Source organism: Mus pahari, chromosome 9, assembly GCF_900095145.1.
Source record: "Mus pahari chromosome 9, PAHARI_EIJ_v1.1, whole genome shotgun sequence".
NCBI classification, from domain to species: domain Eukaryota; kingdom Metazoa; phylum Chordata; class Mammalia; order Rodentia; family Muridae; genus Mus; species Mus pahari.
Window position 1 is genome coordinate 55,852,668 of NC_034598.1, and position 9,314 is coordinate 55,861,981.

Consider the following 9,314-nt stretch of genomic DNA (forward strand, 5'->3'; position numbering starts at 1 on the left):
AAAAAAAAAGAAGTACCTCCCACCCCTCTGGTGTCACCCCTCTGGTGTCATCTTGGCCGTGTGGTTAACTGAGCTGAGTGGGTGCAGGGCAGAATCAGACTGAGCCCCTGAGGGTCCTTGTTCTGGGTTTGGTCCAGGATGGAGGGAATCCAGTCTCAGTCTGGGTGGGATAAAAATTAAAAAAAAAAAAAAAAAAAAGAATCCCCGGAGCTACAGGTGGATTCTGGGAACAAAACTTGGGTTCTCTGGAAAAGCATCGAGTGCTCTGGAATGCTGACCCACTTCTGTCATCTGTAGATTCTCTTATTTTATTTGGCTTTGGGACACTACACTTTGCTATCTTTTCTTTGTTTTACCGTTTTCTCTAAAATGTTGAAAACTTCTTCAAACAGCCTAAATAATCAAAATTCAATTTCCCTCCTCAGTCTAACATCATCGAGATCAGAAGCCAAGTCGGGCAAGTTTCAAGGAACAGTCATTGAAGCTAGGGCAGCATCCATATTCGTATTTAGAAGGGATTTGGCCCCACAGGAATGGACCAGTTATGCATGCCGGTGGAAAACACGACGTCTTGAACATGGTGTGTACAGTCGGGTCTGTGTTATTGGACTGTTCCTCGTTGTTCTGAGCACGATGCTGGCGTAATCCTCTCATCAAGCAGTGTTAAATTCATTCCACAGGAGACATACCTTGTGCCGCTGTGGCTAAGTCACGTGGCATCGGTTCCCAGGAGACAACAAAGAGCAGTGGCTGTGAGAGACCCCAGCAGTGAGTAGGCAGGAACCGCTGTTTCTGTAAGCAGGCTCCTGAGCTGTGGAACCCAAGACTCATGTTCAAAGACTCTGCTAGGCTGCTCATTCTCAGAATGAGATCTTCATTGTTTCACACTTAAACTTGACATGCTTCAATATCACATTAACATAAAAAACTGCTGGGGGCTGGAGAGATGGCTCAGTGGTTAAGAGTCATCCAGTGGTCCTGAGTTCAATTGCCAGCAACCACATGGTGGCTCACAACTATCTGTAATGGGATCCGATGCCCTCTTCTGGAGTGTCTGAAGACAGCTACAGTGTACTCATATACATAAAATAAATAAATAAATCTTTTTTTAAAAGTTGCCTTGTAACCTGATTATGGAAACCCCATTTGCTTTTTCTGCTATTCTCTAGTTACATGGAATATTCAAGACTTCTTTCCTTGGTTTTCCCTAAAGTTAGTTCAGTATATTTAAAATGCTCATCATAAGATCAAACCTTCTCCCTTGTAGATATTCATGGGAGAAATATCGCATGTATAATTAACATGTTTACAGACATTTGTGTGTTTTTTATCATGTTCAGGATAACATAGGTTCTGCAAATTTGTGTGTTTATGCTCCGTGGGTGTGGGTGCTCATGCAGACTACAAGAGGGCATGGAATGCCCTGGGGCTGGAGCTACAGGTTTTCTCAAGCTGCCCGACTTGGGTGCTAGAAAAAGCAGCGAGTGCTCTTAACTGCTAAGCTGTCCCAAGTCCCAAATCTCCATATACTATTATGAGATCAGGTTCATAAGTTCCCGATTACCTGAAATAACGAAAGTGTATTCTGATAAATTTGATAACCTGGTTATCCAAGATTTGTTGCAACCTTAAAGAAAATGACTGCCTTCTGATGACTAAGGTAATCCTAGCATTCAGCATACAGAGAGCTCAGTTTACTAAAGGACTCTTGTGGAGGCGGGCGTGTAGTGTTCATTGCTAACAACTGAGATAGAAATTTCTGCTTTGACTTGACTATTTGGATTACAAGTGAATTGTCTGTCTCGGAAAGGCTATGCCTTAGATTTTGATGTGGTTTTCTTTATTAATCCTTCCCAGCTCTGTTCTGAGCATTATATAGAAAGCAGAGAGCGAAGCTTACCCCTCCTGGAATTCCCGATTGGAAGTTAGACATTGAAAGTCAATCCTGATAGCTGAATGTAAGGATGCATACCTGTAACAGCCACAACTACTGCTGTGAATCTAAGCCAAAGTTTTAGGAGAATTCTGTGTGGACCGCTTGTTTTTTTGCCATCTGGGGTAGTTGCTGGGAACTGAGTCCCTTTGTCTGAGAAAGAGCCAAGAATATTAAAGTGCCTAGATAGTTCTGCCTTTCAGAACCAATTCATCACCAAACAATTTTTTCTATGAATGATGATGGGGGGGGTGGGAAAGGGCAAGGTGGAAATGGATGCCCTACTTCCCACAGTACAAGAGCGGGACTTGAAACGCTACTCTGTGGAGGCAAAGGAATTGTAAAGGCAAAGTTGGGAATTGTTCAGACATTTTTTTTCATTGTATTGATGGCATCCATACTTAATATGTACATTTCCCAATATATTTTTATTTTATAAACATGAAGTAACATGAAATTAGCTGAGCATATCTCACTCATGTGAAAGATATTTCCTCCCTCCCTCTTTCCCTCCCTCCCTCCCGCCCGTCCTTCTGTCCTTGATGTTTCCCCTCGTTGGAACATTACAGAAGCCTCTCTAGGGGTTCTTTCTCCTAAACATTATGGGACGTTTCAGAACTTTGGTTCTGATATGTGTTTCTATCACTGTGACCCAATTATATTTGCTTTTGGAACTCATCACTGGGAGCAGAACATATTTCCAGAATTATTTTCTGTTGTGCCTTCCTGTCTGTACGAAGGCTAATGGTTGTCTTCTGCTCTGTTTTCCCTGTGCGTCTTGAGCCTACATAATCCCACCAACTCCACTTAAAAGGCCAACAGCATTTTTAACACATGGATTGTACTTTGAGGAGTTGCAAAAGGAGGAAGACTGTAGGTTGGTTTCCAATTTTCTCCGCTGCTAATGTCCTGGTAAGTCCTGCACCTTATTTCAGAGTGGGATTATAAATCAGGGGAGACAGGAATTAGGGCTCTAAAGCTGTAGTTTGGGTTTCCCTGTCCCACTCAACATTTTCATGGTCCCTAGCTTTTAGATAGAGTCAGCCTTCTGCAGGTCCCTGTTCTTGACGGCCCCACCTGTATGTTCACGTTGCTACATCCAATGAGTTCCCTCGGGTTTCAGTGGCTCCTTCACTGAAAGGGCCTTGTAGTCTGGCCCTTTCTGTATTTTCTTGCATACACTGTACACCATGCAATCAGAAGCCGAGGCTGCCCAGGCTTTCTGGAGTCGGGGAGGGTCCTGCCAGTCCTGCCAGTGTGTCATACTTCTGTTGTGTACTTCCTGTGTGTAAGTGGAGGGTGATGGAGAGAACTATAGTCTGCAGATCCTCGCTTCCTAGCTGATGTCTCCAGTAGAAATTGGGTCAGTCGATCCCTTGCTAATTAATCCATACACTGAGTGTGCGCACGCGCACACGCGCGTGTGTGTGCGCGCGCACACACACACACACACACACACACACATCCTCATAGACCATATAGTACAGTATCAAAATGGTTTTCAGTGGAACAAAGCTTTAATCCCATAACTGGGGAGCTGAGGCAAGGCTGGTCTGCTCATATGATTCTAGACCAGTCTGGCATAATAAGACCTTGTCTCACAAATAAATAAATAAATAAATAGATAAAAGTTATACAGCCATAATATCACTGAATCACATACTTGACTAGAAAATAGATAGGTCTTGCACCCAATAGAAACACAGACGTGGGTGTGGGAGTGTGGTTACTGAGTATCTCAATGGCTGCAGATTTAGCGAACGAGAACAAAGGACTCCTAAAACTGCTGTCAGACACATCATGGATGTTTAAGTATGGTCCATAAAATACTGCAGACATTCATGATCGAAATGAATTGCTGTATCTAAGATCTAGATGTATTTGCATATTCTGCATTATATCTGCTAACTATATTTCTCTGTATCTTCTATTGTTCTTTTAGTCTCACTGGTACATTTTAGGTTCCAGTTTCTCCAACTCCTTCCCTGGGCAACCTTCCCAGCGCTCCTTATCATCACCCCAGTGCCTGCAGCACATTCCAGCTTCTTAGGAGCCTTTTTCTTTACAGTTCTCCTCCACAAGAGTATGATCTCTCTCTCTCTCTCTCTCTCTCTCTCTCTCTCTCTCTCTCTCTCTCTCTCTCTNTCTCTCTCTCTCTCTCTCTCTCTCTCTCTCTCTCTCTCTCTCTCTCTCTCTCTCTCTGCTTTACAAAGTGACCATTGATGTATGTGTACGTGTGTGTGTGTGTGTGTGTGTGTGTGTGTGTAATATGTAGAGGTCAGAACTCATTGTCAGTTGTCAACCACGATCAGTGGCCACCTTACTTTTGAGATAGGGCCTCAAGATTTTAGAACTCAATTCACCTAGACTTGCTGGCCAGTGAGCTTGAAGTTTACTGTCTGTCCACCACCCTCCCTGCAGCATGAGGGTTACAAATGCCTGCCTCTGCACCTGGCTCCTATGTGGGTGTCAGGGCTCTGATCTCACATCTCCATGCTTGCACAACAGGCATTTTACTGACTGAACCACATCTGCAGCCAACAAAGTGACTTCTGATTGTTAGGCCTTGCATCTTTTCTCACCCACGTATGCACAAGTATCTAACCTAATCTGAATCAGGCTTTTAAAAATAATTTTCAAAGTAATTTTAAAAATTTGTTTTATGTATGTGAGTACACTGTCTCTGTCTTCAGACACACCAGAAGAGGGTATCAGATCCCATTACAGATGGTTGTGAGCCACCATGTGCAGATTAGGTGCAGAATGTGTTCGAGAGTTGAACTCAGGACTTTTGGAAGAACAGTCAATGCTCTTACCGCTGAACCATCTCTCCAGCCCCTGTATCAGACTCTAATAGAAGCATCCTCAAGATGTGTAAAGAATGTTGTTGGCTTACTCAAAGAAAAGGCAGATTCAGAAAAACACAACCAGTCTCAGCCATGACTTTCTTCAGGCATCAGTAGTTTCAGAGTCCCCTTGTTTAACTTCACTTCCAGCATCTTACAGAATTGTAAGAGAGACAGGTATTCATTTCATATACGGATGAAATCCCAGCAAAGCACAAGGAATTGCAAAGTCACACATGGCTGTCACATGTCACGGAGCGTGAATAGAATGCTGCTACTTACAAGTTGATTGCTCAGCTTTTATGGCAGCCAGCTTGAAGAGATAACAAACATTTGTGTAAGTGACTTTCTGGGGGGAGGGGGACATGAATAAATGTCTATTCATCCCAGATACAGCACTGACAAACCAAAGAAGGTTTTCTTTCTGTGTTGAGTTCGGTGGACAAAGGAGTTTATTGAGGTTATTAACCAGAACGGAGATGAGTCCAAGGTAACCACATCAGGCAGCCACACGACAGACAAGCGAGCCTGGAGTGGATAAGTGCAGACTCAGGTCGTTACATCTGTGGTGCCCCTGCATACCCGCAGGCAGCTCTGTTAGAGTGTCTCTGCTTACCCAGCCATAGCTAAGTGCTCATGTGTGGCTGGAGAAAGGGTTCAGTGATTAAGAACACTTACTGTTCTTACAGAGGACCAGAGTTCAATTCCCAGTTCCTGTGTCAGGAGGCTTACAGTCATCGGAAACTCTGGCTCTAGGGGTCTGATGCTTGTTTCTGACCACCACAGGCACCTGCGCTCATGTACACACACACACACACACACACACACACACACACACACCTTTAAAAAAAAATAACTTGAGTACTAGACAAGGTAGCACATGTCAGTAATCTCAACAGCTGGGAGCCAGAGGCAGGAGGATCAGGAGTTTGAAGCCATCATCAGCTCCATAGCAAATCCAAGTCTATGAGTCTCTGTCTCCAAAGATGAACGATCCAAAACCTTAATGAGCCTCCAAAGTCTTCGGGTATCTGTTGGCTTCCGCGTCACACAAGGTTGCTTCCAAGATGGGATGTTTCAGTTTGGAGGAAAGAGAGAAAAAGCTAACATTCAATCCATTCCTGTGGCTCCTAGATTCTCCCTGCCCTGTCTTCTATCGATGATCCCTGACTATTGGTGGCTAATACACACACAGATACACACACACACACACACACACACACACACACACACGCACATACACACAAACATTTAATTATTTATTGGTGAACACTGAGCTGTTATCCTACAAGATTCTCATAGGCAATGCGACAAGTTGTGTTGCAATGGTAACCACTGCCTACAAAAAGCAAAACAGCTTTTCTCCACGACCCAGGCTGACAGCCGCAGTAAACTGTGGGCATGAACACAACTATCCATAAACACAAAAGGCAATTTGAGAAGCCTATGTGTTTAACAAAACAATAGCAATTGCTTTCCCCACTGGAGCCCTTTTAGGTCCCCAAATTCAAATAGTTGCCCTGGCTTACAGTACCAGACATGAGTTCCCCCATCCTAGAGTGTGCCTCCTACCAACGAGAAAGCACTTGGTTGAGATATTTTTTTTTAAAGATTTATTTATTTATTTTATGTATATGAGTACACTGTAGCTGTCTTCAAACACACCAGAAGAGGGCATCGGATCTCATTAAGGATGGTTGTGAGCCACCACATGGTTGCTGGGAATTGAACTCAGGACCTCTGAAAGAGCAGCCAGTGTTCCTAACCGCTGAGCCATCTCTCCAGCCCTTGGTTGTGCTTTTAATGGTTATGCCACTATTGCGTATTGCCACAGGCACATTTGTCTGGTTTGTTGGTAGTTGTGCTTTGAATTCAATGTCCTTCGTAAGTCTGGCGTTTGAATATTTGATCCCCAGCTGGGAAGTACACCCCTGGGAGCAGGCTTTGAGATTTCCAAAGACTCGTGCCATTTCAAGTTAGGTCTCTTGTTTTCCTCCTTACAGTTGGTTATGTGAGCCCCCAGCTGCTGCTCCCACCCACTACATAACAGAAGTCAGCCTGCCTCTGCTCAGCCATCATGGACTCCAACCTTCTGGAACTGTAAGTCCAAAAGAACCTCGTCCTTCTATGAATTGCTTTGGCCGCAGGTATTTTATCACAGCCACAGAAAAGTCATTAATGCAGTAGTGTACTATGTATGTAGCAGGCCCACCAGTGACAATCCTGCCCCATCAGCCTGCCTGGTACCTCCTTCCTAACACGACACAAGCCAGCAGTCAGGATGGAGTTTCCATTTCACTCCCAGCCTGATCTTTTCCATGCCGCTGCTGAAGCATGTGGTATCTTACCACTCACTTCCGGTGTGTAGCTGTAACTTCTGTTATGTGACAGACCACAAGCTCCTCCCTGGACAACACCTTACAGGAAGGTACCTGCCCCTGGCATTAGGAATATTTTTCATGCAAGAGTATTAAATAATGAAACTTAAAAACAAAACAAAACAAAACAAAAAAACAGAGTTGGCATGGTCTCTGGAGGCCCACTACCATACACTTCAAACAAGTGCCAGGAGCTCAGGAGATTTTTAAAAAATTAGCTAATATCATATTTCCACACAGATCAGTGTTGGGGACAGTGGCATGCATATGGGACAGTACCTCATCTAGCCTTCCATAGTCCACAGTCATTCCTCATGAGCCACCCTGCTTCCTCATCGTGGGGCACTGCTTTGGGGCTGGTACTCATCTTCCTGCCACCAGTGGGCTTGGTGGGTCGGCGTGCACTGCTTGGCCTGGCTAGGGGCCTGGGCAGACTGGTCACACTTTTCACCTGTCATTGCAGTCGACTCTCGGAGGTTCTATATACTCAAGGCTGCTACTGTGGCCACCACTCCTCTGTTAGCCACATCTGGCTGCTGAAAAGGCCCTGACCTGGGCGGGCGATCTCCACACAGCCCAGTATATTCTTCTATAGGGGAGAGACATACACAGCATACATACTATTATATATTATGCATATATATCATACTTCTGGTCCATAGGAATAACTATCCACCCCTCGGACAGGCTTAATCTTCTCCCTCTACTGATTTTACACTTCTTTGCATTTTTTTAAAAGATTTATTTATTTCATGTATGTGAGTACACTGTCACTGTCTTCAGATACACCAGAAGAGGGCATCAGATCTCATTACAGATGGTTGTGAGCCACTGTGTGGTTGCTGGGAACTGAACTCAGGACCTCTGGAAGAGCAGTCAGTGCTCTTAACTGCCGAGCCGACTCTCCAGCCCTGCCTTTACACTTCTGGTGAACTGTTCCTCAGACCCTAAAGCCACTCAAAACCTCACTAGCACACATCTTTCTATCGGCCCCCACCCCACCCCAAAGCAGCTTGTCACAGGTCTTGCAGCGTGTGCTTCTGAGGTGGCCCGTGGCGGCCTTGTGGCCAGCAGCCTCCCCTCTCAGCGTTCCCTAGCTTTACACCTTCCTTCTTCCGGGCCTTACAATATTCCTTACCAAATGCTTTTAGCAAATGCCCCCACCCCTGCCTTATTTTTCTTACATAACATACTAAACATTTTGCCAGTTTATTGTGTTTATGGCATATTTTATACATCAGCAAGCATTCAGCAAATATAAGTGGATGACTGGAAGAGGTCATTTCTTTTGGAGATTTTTTTTTTTTTTAATCTCACCATGTTTTGATGACAAGAAGTTTTCACAAACTAGCTTGAATATTCAAATACTCAAATACTGCAGGCTTCTGATCACTTTGAGGAAGTTAAAACATTTCAAAAAGAATGATTAGTAATCTTGAATATATTGTAGAAGGCAAAAAATTTTTAAAATGTGTTGGAAAATTGTTAAACATGGCCAGTCTTCCTGAGAGGTGATTTTTTTTAATACTAATTTAGGACCTTAAGCTGTGAAAAAAAAAATCTGAGTCACCAAAGATAGGAAATAAGATAAGATTTATCCAATCAGATAAGGTTTAAATGTAAAGTGTGTTTTGTATTGATTGCAGGCTGGTAGGAAATGATAAGGGTTAATGTTGTATTGACATTTAATGATGGTTTGAATGAAAATGGCCCCCACAGGCTCATAGGGAATGGCATTATTTGAAAGGATTAGGACATGAGGCCTTGTTGGAGTGGGTGTGGCCTTGCTGGAGTGGGTGTGGCCTTGGCCTTGTTGGAGTGGGTGTGGCCTTGCTGGAGGAAGTGTGCCCCTTGCAGGTGGGCTTTGAGGTTTTAGAAGCTCAAGCCAGGTCCAATGGCTCACTTTCTCTTCTCAGTTCCTTCTCCAGCACCTTGCCTGCCTCCTGGCTTCCAGCCGTGAGAATAGGCTAAACCTCTGAACCTAGAAGCCAGCCCTGATTAAATAAGAGTTGCCGTGGTTGTGCTGTCTCTTCACAGCAATGGGACACCGACTAAGACACATTTATTGTGGCCTTAACCTGAGAGCTAACATGGGACTAATTGCTAAGTATTATGTGCAGTACAAACCTTTATGCTCCATCTTATAGATAACCATTT